Raw genomic sequence first — 20,538 nt, 5'->3', positions numbered from 1 at the left:
GTCAGTCTGCAAAGCCAAGCCATGCCAATCACGGGTTGTCACACCTGGTCTTTAAGCATGGCTCACCGTGTCCATCAGAGCCCTGGGATCCTGCCCCTGTCCTCATGCAAATGTGACTACAGCTCCTATAGAGGTGATATTGAACTCCCAAGAGAAACAAGACTCGGGCCTGTGAATTATTGATGATGTGTAAATATAACCCACAGACCGGTGCTCAGTGCTCGTCCCAAACCTGCTATTTAAGGCAGGGGTTAGACTGGCGGTTTACCACTGCAGATACGGTCTACTTGAGCGCAAAACCGCTCCTCTGCGGTGCGGTATGTATGGTTAGATGTAGTCAGATCCTGTTCCTAAATGCGGAACTGCTGACCGGGTGCTCAAAAGTGATGACCGTGCTGGGTTTATTTTCAACGAAAGCAGTCAATTAAACAGTCAATCAATCAATCAAACCGTATTTGATCTTAACAGTGGGACACCATGCAGTTACAGACCGTTAGGTTTTTGCAGATACGACTCGATCTTGAGGTTCATTTATATTTGTTGGTGCTGAAAGTCGGTTGGAGGGGAGATCTGCAGGCATCTGTTCAGCTGTCCTCTCTCTTCCTGCCTGTAAGTCTTCATTACAGATAAACTTGTGAGTGAGTGAAGTAAACTGTGCTCAGGGCTAATTGGACAGAGAGGGAAACAGAGACGTGGCTGCCAGGCTCCGTGGAGAGGACGGTCAGACGGGGAGTGGTGGAGTTCGGTCGGCATACGGTTCTGTTCCTTGGCTGAGCAACAGACCCTAAAAAAAGGAGTGCTCACTGGGGAGCCTGCTGGATGTTATTTAGCAACCCTCAACCCTGTGCAGCAGTGGATGATATCATCACATTTTCCCCAGTGCTGTCACCAGGAACACGGTGGTATGGGATCTCTCTCTCTCTCTCTCTCTCTCTCTCTCTCTCCCTCTCTCTCTCTCTCTCTCTCCCTCCCTCCCTGCCTCTTCCACAGGCCTGAATCTTTACAGCACAAGCACTAAATACCATTTCCCAACAGCAGTGACCTAGTCACTCACTCTGTGATTCACTTATGTATTCATGAGCAGGGAAATGAAATAAATTGTGTGTGTTTTCTGTTATTGTTGTATGATTAAGACCATTTAATCAGACTTTTTTCTTTGTTTTTCTGTTTATTGTTCAGTCCATGGGGAAATCTTTTTTCAAATCATTATTAAACTGAACAAAACCAACATGTTAGAGATTCATGTGCGTATGCAGTTGATTCACTGTTTATCAAGCTGCTATTTCTCTTGGCACATGCTGCTGGTGCAACGCTGAAGATGTTACAGAATCAATTAAAACTTCAAACATATTCTTCTTGGAAAGTGCACAATTTTGGCAACAGCCAAAGCAGGAAACATTGAGTATGATTACCAGGGGAGCACACAGGCATGATTCACACTCTCTCCCTGAGTGTGTGTGCGTGTGTGTGTGTTACACATACAGTCTAAGACTCATAATATAGACAGAGTGTCTGTGTGTGTGTGTGTGTGTGTGTGTGTTTAACATATACAGTCTAAGACTGTAATATAGTGTGTGTGTGTGTGTGTTTAACATATACAGTCTAAGACTGTAATATAGACAAAGTGTGTGTGTGTGTGGTATGTATGTATGTATGTGCATGCGTGCGTGTGTGCTTGCCTGCACGTGCGTGTTGCTGACTCCGTACGGTGCGCCGTGATTGGCTGTGTTCCTCTGGGACTTGTGTGAGTGAGCGACTGAGGGTGACCCAGATAAAGGCTGTTTCTCAGCGCACAGCGGCAGGTTGAGACGCAGAACCTCCCACAGGGCCCTCCCCCGGGGCTCCTGGGACGCGCTGGCTGTCCCCGCGCTCTGGTGGGGGTCACCTACCAGCGACGCTTACCGCAGGTGCGGCGTTCTCTGCGTTTGATTCGCGGTCGTGCGCTCGTCCTTCGCGTCTCCTTGTCGCTCGTTGATGTGGAAGTGAGACAGCTTCCTGAAATTGTGATTTTACTGAGTGTGTGCGTGTGTGTCTCTGGAATGTCATATTAACGTCAATCTGAGACAACACCTTCCGTTTACTTATACATAAAGACAAGCTAACTGTATAGTGATATGTTAATAGAATATGATACGAATAGTTTTGTTGGATTAACATTACACTTATTGATTATTAACAGGCCTCTGTGTCTTCTTGGTGACATTGCATTTTAGTATTGCTAAGAAATACGCTGATGTCCTCCACTTATGTTCGTCACTCTGGATAAGAGCGTCTACTAACTGTAATGTGATGTAGTGCAAAGACAAACATGTTTATCGCAGGAATTAGTTTAGGCGACATTAAGATTATGGCAGTAGGTTTTTTCTTCTCTGGACATGGCGACAGAATTACAAAGGTTAGCCAACTGCTCACAGCAGAGCTGCAGCCCTCGGTTTTTATTTCTGAGTGTATAGGTTGTGACATTCACCGTGATACTTTTTCTGCCCGAGTGGGTGTACGGTACATAGTGACAAATGTACTCTGCACGCCTGCTATAAATTATCCTTAGGCCAGGGAAACCGTGTTGGTCCACTTCAGGAGGTAAGGAAGCTAAGCTAATGCAGGCTACGTCAGACGGGGGGTGTCAAACTGGCCTGACAGTCCGCGGAGGCTGCAGGTGTTTGCCGTTAACTTTCGCTCAGCAGGCAAATGAGGTCTCCAGGACAAGGTGTGCGGATTCTTTAGCCAATCAACTTAATCCACCGGTGCGTAAACGCATGGAAATGAGCAGACAAGACTGGAATCTGACACCCGTACTTTGCCAGAGAGGAATAATCGCGTTCCTGCATCAATAGCTTATTCGATATAGCTAATTCAATAGTAGCCTATTGCTCGTCTCGAATATGCACCTGAATGAATTTTCCTCGATGAACCGCGGTGTTTGTTTCTTTCTCTTCCTCACGGACTTCACGGTGAAGTTTAAATCAGCTCTTGACAGCTCTGATATTTATATGAAAATGACTTTGTGTTTATGGGCTAATATGTGTGAATACAATTGTCCCGTTTAATCAAAGTAATAGGAGCGGACATTAAGGTGGAAATTCAGACAATCACTGTCTCATCTTTTTATAATCCCTGTCAACAGTAGGCTACCTCTTTATTACCCTGTGCACATTTTTGGAAACGTCGCTGTCTACACAGACCTTTTGAAGAACTGTATTTCGGTAGAGAATAAATGAATTTAAAGCAATCTGTACAGGATAAAACTTGTGTTTCCTGTACGCAAACCCTCTGTTCTGTAGGGCAGGCTACTGTTGCATGAGTAGGCTAGATATTAATCTTGCCTTTGACTACAATTTTAAAAATGAAAAAAATGTTTTCGCGTTCATAAGCATTCTGTGTCTGATATACTATATTACTTGATGTTTCGCTTTGAGAGATCGCCAAGAAGAGATGAAGATTGCTTTCGAAAAATGATTGGGTCCGATTTCTGGATAACCTTGTTCTTTGGAGTCGGGAGTAACGTTTTACACAGGACAATGCTTGCCCTTAACCTTGGTGAAGCAGTGCAGCTTGTGGGTGGTAAATCTCTCTCTGATTAAAAGACTCTGGCATCCTTTGTGCCTTGTTGCGCACGGCAGTGTGTCTTTCTGCGGGGATGTTAACACTCAGTCTAAGTAAATGAACACTGCTAATAACCATGGAAACCTCTCAAATCCACTTTATTTGTGCTTTTGTATTGGGAGGGGAAGGGGGAGAGAAGTGTCTGGTTGACAAACGTCAAGCCTATATAGCCAAAGTAGCCTACTCCAAACTGAACTCACGACCAATGCTTTATTATAAGGCTACGTTTACTCTAGTAATAATGTGTATTTTTCGCTTAGGCCACAGCTGCTCATTAGATTAGAGACACAAATAAATTGAAATGGCCTCGTATCTGCGTCTGACCTGAATGCTCCATGGATCTGCAGGGACATTTTCCCTGACATGCAAGTTTTTGGCGCGATATGGCGACGCTCCAACAGATTCTGCTGGTCTTGATTTGCTTTGGGTGTTGATTTTACGAGGGGGGGCCCGTGATATATGTCCCATCTGAAATGAACGGTCGCCTAACGATGAGCGGCTCCGCCGTTGCCATGGCAGCGTTATGCTCTCGGAGTTTGCGGGTCAGATGGCGGTGGAGAGGATTCCTCTCCTCGGACTGCGGTCTGCTGGGTGATGAGAGTAAATATGGAAGCAAATTACATCTGGAAATTTTTGAGGGCGTTTTCACTGTAAAGTGATGCGCACACTCCTTGAAGTTGTGGGTGAGCATTCTATCGCCTGGATTTAATTAACATTTGTCCTTGACTTTGTCTCTCAATTAAATGTAATTGTTATATAATAATAATAATAATAACAATAATAATAATAATGATAATAAATAATGCTTGAATTGCGAATAAAAGTTAAGGACAAATGTTAACTGAATTCATGCTGGTTTGATCTTTGTTGTTTTCTAACAAATAAATCTGAACAACAGGTGGCTCCAGGCTTTGAGAAAATAACCTTGCTGGTAGCCAAATAACACTAAGACCTTTGATTAAAAGAGTAATCCACATGGGTTGTTAATATGCGCCCATGTTCTCGCATTGTATCTTTTACAATAATAACTGTAAAGGCCTTCAGATTCTCTCTCACCGGGGACTCCGAAGTAGCCCAGCCCCCGATTCAGCGTCTCAGCCAATCACGTTCTGCCTCTATTTTGCTCTGTGAATGGGGACCCCAGCTGACCTCCACTCCTGGGGCTCCTTGTGTAAAGACCCCCACGTCTTCCCAAACAAACTCCAAAGAGTTATTCCCAGAAGAAGAAGAAGAAGAATTGGGGTTGGGGGAGGTGGCGCGGAGTTAGATTTGATTCCTGCCCGAATTTCACACTGTGTAAAAATACCACCCCCCTCATCGAAAATATGGAGGTTTTTTTTTTTTTTTTTTTTCTCTCAAACGCCGTCCTCAACAATGGCTAGCGCGGGCAGCCGTCCAGATGGACAGACGGCCTGGCGTGATTGAATGGGCATCGGGAACCGTTTAGCGTCCCAGCCGTGTCTGCCCCGCTGAAGGGGTGCAGTGTGCCGAAATAATTTCTGATTAGGCTTGGTCAATCGCGGCGTATTCCGCAGTGTAAACACCCACACCTCATCTCTTTTAATCTCGCTAAAAGCCTTGTGTGTGCCTTTCCTTCAAAGTCCCAAGTAGTCCTCAGTTCTGATTATTTTGCATGAAATGTGCTGGGCTAACAAGCTTACCTTTCAATATTATAATAAGAATAAGAAGAAGAAGAATAAGAAAAAGATAAACATCATATTAATAATGATAATATTCATTATCTTCATCATCACCATCATCATAGTAATAAATATTATTTGAACAGCACCTTTCATGAGGAGAAACAAACATGCGGGAAACTGACTGACAAACTGACTGAATGTTTACTCATTTCATTAGGAGAGTGGTTTAACAGGTGTGTATCAGATTCCGTTTTTGGCTAAACCACCCCCCCCCCCCCCCCTCACTCCACAGACCCAGGGCACCAACGAGGGAAGGGAAAGCCATAGGTTGTCTGCCGGCGTTTGAATGCAGCGGAAAAAGGATACGCTAGCTTCTGATGATGTGCACCATGGGCCACGGACAATGGCCCCCTTAATGAAGCCATTTCAGGTCCGCCGTGAACGTAGCGGAGGACGCAGAGCATATGCTAACATCGTGCTTTACTGTATCACAGGCATTTAAACCAGATGCTGAGGGTGTATAAGAGTGAAATCAACATGGGAAAGTTTGCCCTGAACTAAGTTAGCGCGCAATGGCGTTATTCTGAGCTAAGGCCATTGTTCTCCCCCCTCTTCGATGGACAATATGCATTGAGGGAGATTATGTTCCTGCTACTGTGCTTTGTGAAGCATGGTATTATTCACCTCAGAAAGAGAGAGAATAGTGACACTTTCAAAGAGGGAGCTAAAGAGAACTCTCTCCATTGTGATCAGCTGCAACCATAGCTTATGGATGTCAAGACTTTTTAAAAAAAAGTCTTTCTTTTAAACTGTGACAGTGATAACTGTCACTAATAACTGACCATAAACAAGGTCTCTTTATGTAAAATCTGCTGGATTGATTTCCGTGGGACATCTGCTCACTAGAGTTGAACTTCTGCTTTCAAGCCACAAATTGGATGGGAACGGAAGTCAGAATTGTTGCCCCGGGGCAACTTTTGCTGAAATTTTCAGGTGAAGTCATTCAAAGGGCTTAAACAGCTCATGAGGAAACACAGACAGGAAGTTATTTTTTTCTTTTGATAGAACAAAAAATATATTCATATTTAAGTTTTTTTTTAAATTAAGCATTTTGTTGTTTCTTGGTGTTTGAATCTTGGTGGGTTCTGCTGGCGTTCACATGATACCAGGAAATGTTTAACCTCTATTGTGCCGGGACAAAGGGTTGTTTTAATCCCGCTGGGGGGCGAGGCCAGGGGAGGGTCGGGGACAGCCCGTCTGGGCGTGAGCATCCTCCCTCTCTCTCTCTCTCTCTCTCTCTCTCTCACTCTCACTCTCTGCGCTGCTCACACGCCCAGCCTCTCCGGAGCAGCGACAGCACAGGAAACAGGGCTGCTCACTCAGGACACTCTAATGACAGCACTGAGCGACCAGGTAACGCAGCCAGTCAGCTTTACGTTTTAAAGCGTTAGAAGCGTTGGGCTGAGGGGGTTTGTTTGAACTGCTTCCAGTGTGTGTGTGTGTGTGTGTGTGTGTGAGAGAGAGAGAGTGCATGTGAATGAATTTGCATGTGTACGTGTGAGCGAGAGTGTGTGTATGCATGTGTATGAGAAAGCATGCGCTTGTATGTGTGCATGGGAGGGTGTGTGTGTGTATGTGTGCATGCGTGCGTGAGTGAGTTTGTGTGTGCAAATGTAATGCAATGTAATGCAAATGAGTTTGAATGTGTGTTGTGTGTATGAGAGAGAGAGAGGGAGAGAGAGAGAGAGAGAGAGAGAGATTGCCAGTGTAAGACAGATGTGCAGGTGACAGTCTCGCATCCTGTTTGCTCACCAGATTTCCCCTGCTCTCCTGCTGTTGCTCGTGTGCAATTGTCACTTGTGATGACATCGTTAGACTGTTCTCTGCATTCGGGTTTTTATTAATCATCATGGGGTTGCGAGGGGTGTGAGTATTTAATTGCAGCCCTTCCACTCTGCAGCAGCATGCGCAGGGTGATTTATTAATGAATATGTCTGGCCCTGGGTCTCTCCTGTTAATGGTGGTTTGGTAGTAGGGATGTCTGGGCTGACCTCTTTTCCCTTGGATAGGAGCAGGCTCTCCCTGCCCTGACAGCTTAGAGGAAATGCAGCATCATATGATCCTTAATGGCAGGCGTCATTCCTCTCCTGCTCCGGGTGTACGGATGCTCCAAGCTCTGATGCTGTGAGGATTCGTCGTTTTTCTCTATTACATAAGGATATATATATATACATACATACGGATTTTTTCTCTCGGGGGAAAAAGCCGGTTTTATATCCATTCGGTTGACGTTGATGCGGACCGTCTTGTGGAGCGTATACTGTGTGCTCATTTGGGTTAGGTTTGGCACGTGGACCTTCGCGACGAGAGCATAAACAGAGCAGCATCCGTTTGCCGGTGAAGCGTTTTTAGATGCGACTCTCAATAATGCATGCGCTCAGAATCCCCTTTAACTCGCGTTACGTTTATTTTTTTTCTGCAGTGGTTCCTTCTGTCTCCCCCGTCACCATAGCAACGGCGCGGGGCTCTGGCCGGCGCTGGGGATACTTGGACGCGCGTTTCTGCGCCATCCACCGTCCGAGCGAGAACAGCTGTTGTTGACGTCTTGACGGAAGGAGCCTGGTTGCTCTCGGGCGATGATGTTTAATCAGAGAGCAACTTCCTGGTTTCACAGTACCGGTTTTCGGTTCCATTTTCGCAAATCGTTTCAATGCGTTTCTGACATTGAATTATGGTTATTTTCCTATTACGGCATACGTTTCTATATTGTCAGTTCAGATGATATCCTCTGGGAACGCAGTCAGTGTAAATCCTTTGACAACAGTTGATATGCTGCATCAATCTGAAGGATTTTGAGTGGTTCTTCTGATACGGTAATCTGGGGAAAAGCTATTCACGCATTGTCTTGACAGAAGCCCAATCCGGTCTCTGAGATGAGATATGCTCCTACTTACATGTCACTCCTTTGCAGACACGGGTTTGCTTTGCTTTTGAATTATACATCTTATTTCCATGTCTAAAGAAAAGGATTTCTGTTCCACCAAACAGATTTCTTCATCTTTTTTTCTTTCAATTTCAGACATGGCATGGCAGGCTGGCTTTGATTTTGAGGGGTAAAAGAAAACCCACCTTGAGTGGCATCGTCAAGGACGAGCGGTGGACATCATAAAGGGGTATTCCCTGGGAAAAATTTAAGGATGTAAAAACGAGAGAAAAGAGTAGACTAAGGTCAACGTAAGTCCTTAGTATGAGAAATGTGTTTTTCTTCACTCTAACGCCCGTATGAAAGGACTCTCGAGGTTAGAGTGGCTCCATCTCTCACTGGAATTACGCGCAGAATGCGTTCACACGCACCGTCGTTCCTCCCCCTCCCCTCTATGAGCTGTGCCTTCCAAGATTCCAGAATGTTCTTTCCCAAGTTCATAGGGAATTCCTGCAATCTATTTCACTCCCAATTCCACTTTGTCACCGACATTCTGATGTTTGCCTAACACACATCTCCATTCAGCAGGGTGTTCGTGGCGTGAGCCTCTAAATCAACATTACCCTAGTGTCATTGGCAAGCAACTAGTGTGGATAATTTCAAATAGTTATTTGAAATGCTTTAACCCTTTATACACTAGTACAATTCCTGTATATTACTGACAGTATTAGTGTAAACATCTGTTTTTACCTGTACAAGATTTTTTTCTTTTGTAGGATTTTTACATTTTTGTTTGTTACAGGTTTTGTTATAATTCTCACAGAGGTCACAGGTCTGAAGAATTACAAGTATTTCTAATATGTTTTTGACCCAGGTCTGGTTCAGTGACAGCGCAGAGAAAAATGTGACCAGGGTGAATTTTACTTCAGCCCCATGTGTTGGCTGGCAGGCCAAATTGACAGTTTTTAAAATCCTCCAAAACCTTTTTTATGAATGATTTTGTGTTAAAATTGATTAAACAGTAACTTCCTGTTTTTTGTAGGACAGTCAGCCAACCGAAGAGGTCCGGTAGAGACAGAGGACTGCACCAGTGGAGGACAGAGGGTGTTAGTGGACCCACACAGGTAAGGCCTGTCAATCACTGAGATGCTCTTCAAACGACACGCCCCTCCCCCTACCCCCTGCCCCAGTGGATTTCCACTATGTTTCCTTCATGTACAGATTCAAAAAAGAGGAAAGATTTGGCCGCAACCCCGAAACCAACCACAGGGCACATTCTGTTCACAAACAGCTCGAGCGGGGGGATTTTTTTTTTTTTTAAGAATATAAAAAATTCTGGCATTTATCTGGCCCGTTCTGACAGCGAGTCCCCGGGGACCGGGTGAATAGCGCCTCTGTCAGAAGCATTCGTTATGCATGGGAGCTGCAGTTGTATGAGTGTCTGTGCCGTTGATGATGTTGCCTGAATGGGCCAAATGGACTGCGTGGACAATGAGGTGCGTTGTGAGGGCTCCTCGCTGAAGGACTTTGTGCTCCTCGTTTAACTGATGAGAGTTTCATTGGTTTTCAAAGTTTTTTTTTTTAATAGGGTCCTGTTTCTGCTCTGCATCTGTCGGTTAACTATGGGCTGGTTCGGGCTACAGGCTAGTGTCAGGTGTGATTGACAGGTTCAGGTGGCAGGTGTTGGCCCACTGTGTACTGCCCCTGAGTGAATTAAAGTGAAGGAGATGCGTGTGTCCTCAGCAGATGGAGAAAAATGTTCCTGAAGGCTGAATAAATTTAAAATATTTTGGGCTGTTGGTTCTAATTTGCATGCAAACTGTCCGTCTCAAAAAGCTCCGTCATATAACAGGCTTGTTCGGTCTCCTCTGGTCTCTCTCCAGCTCCACAGACAGATGCATTACCCATTAAAGGATCCACTGGCTTGGTCAGGGATATCAAACACCAGTCCTGAAGGGTCACAGGATTGGCTGGTTTTCAGTGAATTTCAGCATGCCCTTGAGTCACTGATTAGCTAAAGAGTCCACACCTTGTTTTCAAGGACTATGTTGGCTGAATCTGAGCAGAAGCCTTATTCATTTGTGTTTGTTTTGGCACTTGCATTTATGTGTGGATTGCGTCAGTAAATAGGAAAATTAAGGGGAAATGCTGACTGAGGTGTTGGCGCTAAGTGTAAGACTTTGGGTCAGTCTGAGTGTCAGGGGTGTTGAGGTCAGTGATGCAGGCCAATGAGTGCTGGTTCCCGCCTGAGCTCGGCTCCACCCTCTGAACTAGGCCCCGCCTCTTCAGGTCTTGAATAGTCTTACTGAGGGGTGGGCAGAGATCAGGAATATGAATCAGGAGAAGAGACAGGAGCTGATTGGGTGGTTTGAAACCCGCTCAGGCGTGAATCTTTTGTGCGCCGAAATCTTCAGCCCCCAGCCCTGACCCCCCGATCCCGTGAAAAGGGGTTTGTGTTTACACTGTTCTGGTCACTTTCACACTTTCATGGCCCCGCCCCCTTTTTTAAAACAATCTCAGTGTTGGGGTTTTGTGTTTTGTGGGAAAGGTAGGGTTTGGATAAGTTTGTTTAAAAAGTCGAAATAATTTGTTACCACAGATTTAAGTGCATTCTTTAAGCCCACGATATTCTGATCCCCCCGCTGACAGAATGTTACAAAGCTGTCGTTTGTTTCTAATTGTGCCAAAATTAGGTCTGGAAAACCTCTTTGAAGCAAATAGATAAAATCAGTCAAACAACTTCCTTTGCTTCATGCATCTCTGTTTAGTAACTGGATAAAGGGATTGTTTTATGTCAAGATTAAATTCCCCACTGTTGAAATCATTTAATGGGGTTTCTGTGATGAGAACGGACTGAGCAACAGTTGAAAAGTAGATTAGATTCTCTCGATGAATACAAGGCAGTTTTCTAATAAGACAGAATGGCGAGAAGCCATGCATTCTCTTTCAAGAACTTTTGAATGAACTCAGCAGGGTTTGTTACGATCGTTGCATGTTATTTATTTTTCGATTTGGCCAGCTTTGTGCATGAATCGGGTCATTTGTCTACCACTCGCTTTCTCTCACTGTCTTATTTTGACTTCAGAAATAGGAATAATATTGGGAACATAAACATTTGCTTGGTCATTGAATTGGTCTGAAATGCTCTGATACAGATCCCGATGCTCATTAGGAAACAAAATTGCGCGTCACAGAGTGTGTTATGTATCTTCGGCGCATAAATCTTGCACAGAAAGTAAGGTCAAAGTTCAGCAGAAGGTCTGGAGTTAGGAGCTTTGACACTGAGTAGAAATAACAGAGATGGGCTGTGGCTTAACACAGTGAGTCACCCTCATTCCAGGTGGCATCCAGAGGAAGGTTCCCAGTGAGCTGCTGTGTCAGTAATATAAACTGTGTGCGTGTGGTGGTCAGTGATTTGTCAGGCCCTGTTTCACAAAGCAGGATTCATGAGTTAGCTGGATAACTATACTGCGTAAAACCTGGACCCCTCCCAAATCTGGAACATGGACTGAAACAAAAAGAGTTGTTCTGGGTTTATCCTGCTAGTCCTGCTTCGTGAGATATTCCCCTGTTCTGTCACTAATATAAACAGTTTGTTGTGGTCAGTGAGCTGCTGTGTCAGTAATATAAACAGAATGTAGTGGTCAGTGTTGTGTTCTGCCTGTAATTTAAAGTGTGTGGTAGTCAGTGAACTGTTCTGTCCATAATATAAACAGTGTGTGTTGGTGGGTGATCTGTTTTGTCAGTAATATAAAGTGTGTGATGGTCAGTATATAGATATGTCTGTAATATAAACAAGGACTGGCTGACAGTGGGCTTTTCTATAATATAAAATCACACCAGGAAATTGACAGAAGTGTAGCCTTATGCGTAGCATATTTGTAATCCAGTGATAACAGACATCAGAACTCTGTGAACTCACCTTGAGGAATATTCTGGGCCTTGCATTCTCCTGACCTGGTGAACAGATGGGCCTGCGTGTCAGAGCTGCCAGCTCAAATCCGGCTCTGGCATGCTGTGCCACAGCGCTGGCGTGTAGAAGTCAGGATTCTAACTTGTTACTGGAGACACCCTTGATCTACAGAATACTATTATGGCATTAAAGAAACTAGCTAAAAAGGATGCTTATCATTATTATACAGTGTTAAAAAGAATACAAGGCATTTCTGATCATGTTTATGTAAAAGGATTGAATGATAAAATTGGTGTTGAATCAGGATTATAAATAGGCTTATCAATGGCTTTCTGCTGCATTGATCGATACTTTTCCATTCCATAGAACAATTCAGATGATCCAAATCTACAGCATTTTATGTTTGGATCAATTTTTTTTCACCTTTGAGCACTCCTTTCTATATCTTTCTATAAACCCTTGTAAATTTCCTTTGGATCTTATAAACATACAGAAGAGCATTGAATGTAGGCATAAAGCTGAGAAGCTGGGTATGCATGACATCCATTTGTCTGGTGGGGGAGAAACAGTAATATATCACCGTGAACCCCCCCCCCCCCCACCACCGCCGAGGTGCAGGTGCAGTATTTCATTAATACAAAACACACCCGCGCGACACTGTCTCAGAATACAAATGAGGGGAGTCAAGGTTCAACCCTGTTTGAAATGCATGCTGGGATATCAGGCCTCCAATGTCAGACTACCTTGGAATTGTCCTCAGAAGGAAAACGTTTTGCCACTCTCCTGGAAGATGCAGTTAACATATATGAGAGTGTTTCTTTTTTTTCAAATAAAAAAAAAAAACAGGCAAAAACAAAGCAGTTTATATTGGTTTTTGCAGAGATGATCACAATGTTGAAATTATTTTAGGCTGTAAGTGATATTCCATTTAGCTGCATGCAATTCCAACAGACATAGCCTCGGTATTACATTTTATTTCCCGCAATTCTCAGTAAATCTGCCATTATCCCAATGACTCCCAGATCCATTTTTGAAATATTCATGACCTGCTATTCGTTTGCGCTCGGACATCAGGGGTAATAAGTGCTCCAAGGCTGTTTTAGTGCCTGCTGACTCAGATCTGTGTTCTGTTTCTCAGCGCTGAAGACAGCTGTTTGGCTAATTTGATCGCTGAAAGTCACCTAGCGATGGGACAGGTGGCCGTGGAGATCACGCGCTGTGAAGGCCAGTCCAGGCCAGTCCAGTGAAGGATAGGAAAAGATTAAAACGCACACTTTGCGTTTGGACAGCATGTGAAAGTTTCTGTCGATTATTTATGGCTGTAGCTGGGTCTACATCATTGTTGTTTGTATAACTCAGATGGGTGCACTTATGTTATTTTCCTTTTGGTAGTCGCAGTGGATAAGAGCATCTGCAAAATAAATGCATTGTAAAGCAATGTTAATGGATGGTGAGCACTGAACTGAAACCACGTTGCTTGGTCTCAGTAGCTGTAAGTTGGGGGTCTAATGTTCTGACTGCATCCTCTTGTAATCATGGCAGTATCCAGCCAACAGGGAATCTAACTGAGCCCATATCCTGCTTTTGGACAGGCACTGATATGTGAGCTGTATTGAAGTACAGAGGCCTTAATGGATAACACCGGTAATTTCCTTTTTTTCTGTATCGTCGACACATCCTAGGAAAAGACCAAAACCGATAATGCTTCTGTGCAGCTCTCCATGAATTTATCCTATGAACACTTATTTGTCTGTCTAGCCACTGTCAATATACCGGAAATCACAGAACTCAACTGTTGTCCAGGAAAGTATTAAAACAAGAGACATACTATTGCTTTGGTCAGCTTAATTCACCATTACGAAGAACCTAGCTTTTGTACTTTTTACTGAAACAACTTTATAAAGCAACAATGATTGCTTTTTAAATATGTGGAAAATAGTTCAGTGTGGTACCGGCATAACTGAAAATAGCGCCCAACGAGATGAACAATTTGCTCGCCATGTTTTTTTGTGATAGTAGGTTTTATTTCCTGAAAATATGTCTTTCTGAGCTGCATCTAATGACTTCCATGGACAACTGATATTAATGGCTTTCCTGGTTGAACACTAAATGGGGTAGGGAAATGTTAAAAATACCATAGGCCTCTCTAATACGCACTTATGTGTAGAGGCAAATGTGGTCTCTGTGTCTTTCCCTATGATACAGAGTAGAGTGGTCAGTGAAGCGGCTGGGTACGTAAGAGAAGAGAGTTATTGAAGAAGCAGGTTGAGAATGTATTAATAGGGGGTTGCTGATGGGTAGCTTCATTCTGTCAATGACATGATTGCACAGTGAAAGCCAGTCACTTTCACTAAATGAGTTTTAGACGGCGGCACCACTTAATCAGGTTTAATGCCATTTTCAGACACTTCCGGCAAAATAACTTGAATAAGCTCATGAATGTACAATGATCTTATCAGCCCACTTGTCATGGATTTCCAATACTAAAATGGCATCAGTTTTCTGCTTTCTGAGTTCTGCCTACATGCTCACAAAGAGGTCAAACACGGGTCGGCGAGTATTTCTTGCGTGCGTAGGGTCGATGGCTCTACCGTGCGATTGAGCTTAAGATGTGTCAGGACATCAGAAGCGTCCTATTCTCCCGGTCACGTTTCTCTACGACCGTGTCATCTGAGCAGCACAAGGTCCATCAGTCACAGGCAGTAAAATTAGTAACGCTTCTCTTATGCTGTAGATGTGCACGTACTTCTGAAGAGTTGCACAAACATGGGTCTGGTGCAGGGTGTATGTTACAAATCCATGGGGATGTTTTGCTAGACTAAGACATCCATGACATGGGGGGTGGGGGTTGGGCGTAGGGATTCACAGTAGCATGTATAACCCCCCCCCCCCATTCAATCTCTTCCCGTCTGCAGTAAGAGAAGTGAATAATGTAGGTAAAAGTAATATGCTGTTCTTATGAAGCTTCCTCTAAAATTCATTGAAGTTAATGAGAATTTGAACTATTATCTATTATATATTAATCTCATAATATATTTATAAAACTATTTTATTCTAAAAATATTTTATGACAATGTATATGAAGCATTTTATAATAAGCCTCTTATTATAAAAAATATGCAGTATATTAATAATAATGTTATAAACCATATATGTCTTGTTGACTTTCAGTGGGTTGTTGTTCAAATAATGTTTACATTTGCCTACCCTGCATTTGAATAGCTTCTGCCCTTTGAGCTGTTTGCAGATCTTTGCATACGGAGACCAGAGTCCAGCTCTCGTTTATGAATCGTACAGTCATCTCTCAAGCAAATTTAACCCCAGCTCATTCAAATAGGGCTTTTTCTGCCAGCGCCAAGAGCCACAATCTGTTTTTACACCGCAGGAGCCACTGAAACACACCCCTCATGCGATCTCATCATTTTGCATCTATGGAGTTCAGAAGCAAGAATAGATTGACCGCAAATGAACACGTCCACCGTTTATCTGAAATTTCAGGCCCTATAGTAGCATTTGTGTGGTTTCAGAACTAAATCTGTTGCTTTTTTAATATTCTTTTGGTCCAGATTGAACGTGTCAAGACAATGAACAGTGTGTCAAGAAGATTAACTTGTGTGCGACGCAGGCAGCCCTTCCCAGCACTAAGACAGTATTGTTTGTTGGCTTTTTGTTCTTGAAATCGAATGGCTTTTTCTTTAACAGAGCAGTGGAGGAGAATTGATTTCTATTCACCTGCTCTCTGAATGGAGGAGTGAAGGAAAGGCTAAAGCAGTGGGTTTGACCATCACCTGAGGGTTTCCTCTGTATTTTGTCCTCAGAAGGCATCGTCAGGCCTTTGATTGGTTGATCCTCATGCCGTTAATTGGCTGATTCTTAGGCTTTTAATTAGCTGATTCTCATGCAGCCATGTTGCTTTACACCCAGTATTGGCATAGTGCATATTTGAGAAAACTGTTTCTACTGCGAACACACAAACAGGCACACACACACACACACACCTGCAGGGGTAGGACTGGATCCAGCAGAGGCAGGTCAGGCCGTGGAACAATAAGGATATTAGAGACCTTTAATTGAATTTCCTGGGAATGGGAGGGCGGAAGGAGAGGCAGAGAGACAGAGAAAGGCGTGTGTGGAGGGGACACACAGATGGACAGAGGGAAAGCAGAAATGCTTCCAGTTTTTTTTGTTGGGGCTAACTAGTGGCCTTGCATCTCTCAACATGTCCATGACAGCGGCTACCTCGTCTCGTCCATCCATTGCTTCTGATTTGCTTTGGATGCCTGGGCGTGAGTCGCGTGCGTTCGTCAGTGTTCTGCTCCGTTGCCAAGCGCACCTGGGCTGTGCTCGTCTCTGCTGGGAATGCGCGGGTGGCCAGTAAGCCTCTCTCCTGGTGTCATCCCTAGGATTTTTTCCAACAGCAGTGCATGGGTTTTGCAAGGGTTATCAGGTTTACAGTGCAGCTCAATGACAAAATCTTTATTCCAGTTTCGAGGCTGATATGACATTCTGCTGACTGAAAGCTACCAGTTTGTTTAGTGTTGTTATGGAATATACTGTACATACTTTTAAAAAATTAAAATGTCTAGCATCAGCACCAGATATTCTTGGTAGGGGAAAACACTGTCTCCCCATGTTCTGCATTAGTTAATTGAGCAGTGGGAGCCCATATCCGTGAGGCAGATGTTATTGTGCTCCTTTTGCCTCGTTGTGTTTTAACCTACTTACGATGCATATGCCTACGTCATAAACCCGGCATAATGAAAATATGCATTCACCATATGGACTAGAATAAGTGCAGTTTATGCGCATTCTGCATATTGTCAGGCTTTTGAAAGGTATGGACCGCATTTATCTCATGTTTACCCATCTAAGCAAAGACGGAAGAGGTGAAGAATCTGTCTGTAACACGATCCTTTGGCGAGGGGATCAAGTTCTCAACAGATGGACGACGGAAACCGTGTTTCAAATTATATTAGAATTTGGAGGTAGCGTCAGATCCAGCCCAGGGAAGAGCCGTGCCACAGAGCTGCTAATTGCTTCCTTTGCAATTCAAATGAATACATTTTAAATTACAATGGTAATGTGGTGGAAAATCACCACTCGTTAGAACTGTAAGGGTTTTCTATTACATGCATGCATAGGGAGATCTAAGAGAGCGAATACAAACTCTTTATAGTAGGACAGCTTCGGCGTAAACGAACCGCCCGCGAGTGTTGCAGACGGTTCAAATGGGCAATTGCGGTTAGCGAAAGTGGATAAACCACTGAGGTCGCATATTGCAAAAAACATAATTTATAGGCTACACATAACTCTCGTCACGCACGCCACAGTTAATATAAAGTTAATCTAAAGGACTGTGTTTCCTCTCTTCGTTTTCTTTTCAGTAAGTTATACGACCAGCCAAAGCATATACTCATATTAAATTTCCACAGTAATAATTCTGTATGTCCGCCTTACAGTAACAGCTTTATCTAGATCGTGATTTCCTTTCTTTTCAACAGTAATGACTTCCTCCTGAAGTGTTTTTGCGCTGTTGCTTATTAGCGTTGGATAACGCTAATAATGATCACGGAGCGCTGCGGCTCCTCATTGGGCTTAAAGTGACAGCGCAACCGTTTCCCAAACAAACATTCATGTTCAGTCCAGCTGAGGGTTTGTACTAAATGTCTGAACCGTAAAGTTTTGTTTACTTGATGCTACTGAAAGGTGATTCCCTTGCAGGGTCCTCTATGAATTCAGCCGTGCCATAATGGTCTGTGCTATAATTTTCAGATATCGCAGTGTTTTTTTCTTCTTCATTATATACAAGCACTGATACGAAATGTATTTTTTTGCATTATTTTAAAAATCCACATTTAAGGGTGCTTCCAAATGCACTTTTTCACTACCTCTGCTTCCAAACCCACTCTTTCACTGTGCGTGTATGATGCACTGGTGTGCTCTTAAGCAAATCGAGTACAGCTATTGGAAAAAGTATTTATCATTCGTATCGACGTAAGCATGCTATTTCGGTATGTTGCGTTTCCATAAGATTGCCATCTTCTGGTGCACGCGCTGCGTGGGCGCTGACAGTCAGCGCTATGCAAAGCCCCGGGCGTGGGCTGGAACGTGCCGGACTGTGCCGGAACCGCAGAGCCTGTCCCGGCGGTATAACAGGGTCCCGAGGTCACTTATTACTCCCGAGACTTCCGCCGCTGATTTCCCACAATGCTGCGCGAATTCCACATTGTAAAATCTGTCACGGCTCCAGCAGTGCTTAATTTTTACAGACTGTTACGCGTTATTATTTTTCTTTACAATGGCAGTCGGTAACATGACAAGTAACACAAGTAGCTTTAAACTCACCGCGCGATGGGAACACGATTTGATGATTTGGTGAATGTGGACAAGCCTGTATTGTCATTGTCACTCAATAGCGGATATCTGTTTACTGAGAGCTATACTGTATCCTTTAAGGCTTTATTACTTTTGTTATTTAAGTGATTGAACAGAGCCACTTCAGTGAGACCCAGACATGAATGCATAAACCTTGAGCTCTCTCTGTTCCGTAATATCAACAGGCAGCGCAACAATGGGCCAGTTGTGTGTTTGGGTCCTACAGTTTGCATTTTGAGCAGTGAGGAGGACTACGTATGCAATTCTACTGCATGATCCCTTATGGAGTTCTTTAGACAATGCTGGCCTCTTTATTTCATAAACTCTTCATTGAGTTTATGAAGACAAAATGGTCATCTGACCTTCTCTTTTGCCCCAAGGTATTATGTTGGAATATTTAGTTTCAGATGTAAATGGAAGCTTTTATATCTCCAAATCATGGGGCACTCTTTAATGTTTTGATGGATTATCCGTGTTATGTGGTGTTCAAAGAAGCAGGATGTTAGTGTCTTGGGGATATACCTAATGGGCAACAGATGTGTCTGCATCACCTTCTGTCTTTTCAGTTCCTTGTCTTTTGATTGACTGGTCTGTGCTATTTCGAAGAGACCTCGTAGGCTGGTGTGTTGCCGTGGTTACAGATTGGTTCCTGGAAGTGGAGGTTCTCTGCACTTGAACTTCATTCTCTAGTTCTATAGAGACGCAGGACTTCAGCTCTTCAGTTATAAAATGGTGTCTTTGTGCATGTGTGTGTGTGCGTGTTGGTATGAAATGTGTTTTTAGAGGGTGTACAGACTCAGAGTGTTTCTAAGCATATGCTTGTATATGTATGTGTGTATATGTGTGTGTGTGTGTGTGCACACATGTGTTTGTGTTTGTATATGTGTGTGTGCATGTGTGCGCATGTGTGTATGTGTGTGTATTGTGTGTGCGTTTGTGTGTATGCGTGCATGCATGTGTGTTTGTGTTTTGTGTGTGTGTTTGTGTATGTGTGTGTGTTTGTGTATGTGTGTGTATGCGTGCATGCATGTGTGTTTGTGTTTTGTGTGTGTGTTTGTGTGTGTGTGTGTGTATTGTGTGTGTGTTTGTGTATGTGTGTGTGCGTGTGTGTGTGTGTGTACGCGTCCGCATGTGTGTTTGTCCTCGTGTGAAAGACTGCAGTGTGTGGGGTTTCGAGGGTGTGCGCAGCGCCCCGTGAGAGTGTTCTTTAAGCGAGCGCCCGAGTGTGCGGCTAGCGAGCGCGGGCCTCCGGCTTGCTGTAGCCCTTTGTAGCATGTTTGTCTATGCTAATGCAGGGCCCTCTGTTCAGCATGTGAATGGGCCTCCGCGGAACACACTGCTGTGCTATTCATGCTCCGCTGTCTGAGCTCAAGGGCCCGGCTGCATGTAGCTTTGTTCCCGCTCACACGGCTCTGATATATTGATGTTCATGCGTGGGTCTCATTGACTTCTGGGACAGTATTCCTCCTAATTCACTGCTTTAATTAAACCGCGGGCTTGCTCTGTTAATTGAGGGCCAAGCTGGGCCCTCTGTTCGATCCTTAATCTTGTTTTAATCACTTGAACCGGCATTGCTTTTCGGGACCTCACTTAGGATTGCTTGGTGTCAGCGTTGCGGAGGAATTCTATGACATCATTTTTTATTTATTTTTTACTCTCTCTGTAAATCCCCTTGAAAAATATTGAAAATTCCTCAGAGATCTTTAAAGGCAGTTGTGCTCATTTCTGTCTCATGTGAGAGAATCGTCGCAGGTGCAGATCCAAAGAAAGGGTTTTAAAACAAATGAAAGAATGAAAGCACTACAACGTTGCTGCAATGCACCACTAAACAACGGGGCTGCTCCAAAACTGGAATAACAGATGCCAGCAGTCAGTGAAAATTTAACAGTGGGACAGACCTGTATCTTATGTCTATAAATAAATGACTGTGAATGGGGGAAAGTGTCCTGCCTTTTTGAGATTTGGTGTTTTGACAAAGTTGGTGTTAATTTATTTTGATAGCATCAGAGTACTCCTGCAGAGCTGAAATTTATCTTTCTTAATTTTCTTTCCAAGTTTTCAAGAAATTTTGCTGTGATGCC

The 20,538-nt window shown here is 43.7% G+C and overlaps 1 protein-coding gene across 11 annotated transcripts in view; it reads left to right on the top strand.

The window, feature by feature from the left end:
• Positions 1–20,538, top strand: part of LOC135259885 (neuronal cell adhesion molecule-like) — a 73,632-nt gene that overhangs the window by 18,580 nt on the left and 34,514 nt on the right. For 9 of the 11 annotated variants that reach the window (XM_064344787.1, XM_064344785.1, XM_064344788.1 and 6 more), the window contains exon 2: positions 9,212–9,293. The gene's annotated coding sequence lies outside the window, so the exon portion shown is untranslated. Of the gene's footprint in view, positions 1–6,539; positions 6,660–9,211; positions 9,294–20,538 lie in introns of those variants that run through there. The other 2 variants (XM_064344781.1, XM_064344782.1) reach the window with 2 other exon arrangements.

Source organism: Anguilla rostrata, chromosome 7, assembly GCF_018555375.3.
Source record: "Anguilla rostrata isolate EN2019 chromosome 7, ASM1855537v3, whole genome shotgun sequence".
NCBI classification, from domain to species: domain Eukaryota; kingdom Metazoa; phylum Chordata; class Actinopteri; order Anguilliformes; family Anguillidae; genus Anguilla; species Anguilla rostrata.
This window is presented reverse-complemented; position numbering and strand designations above follow the sequence as displayed.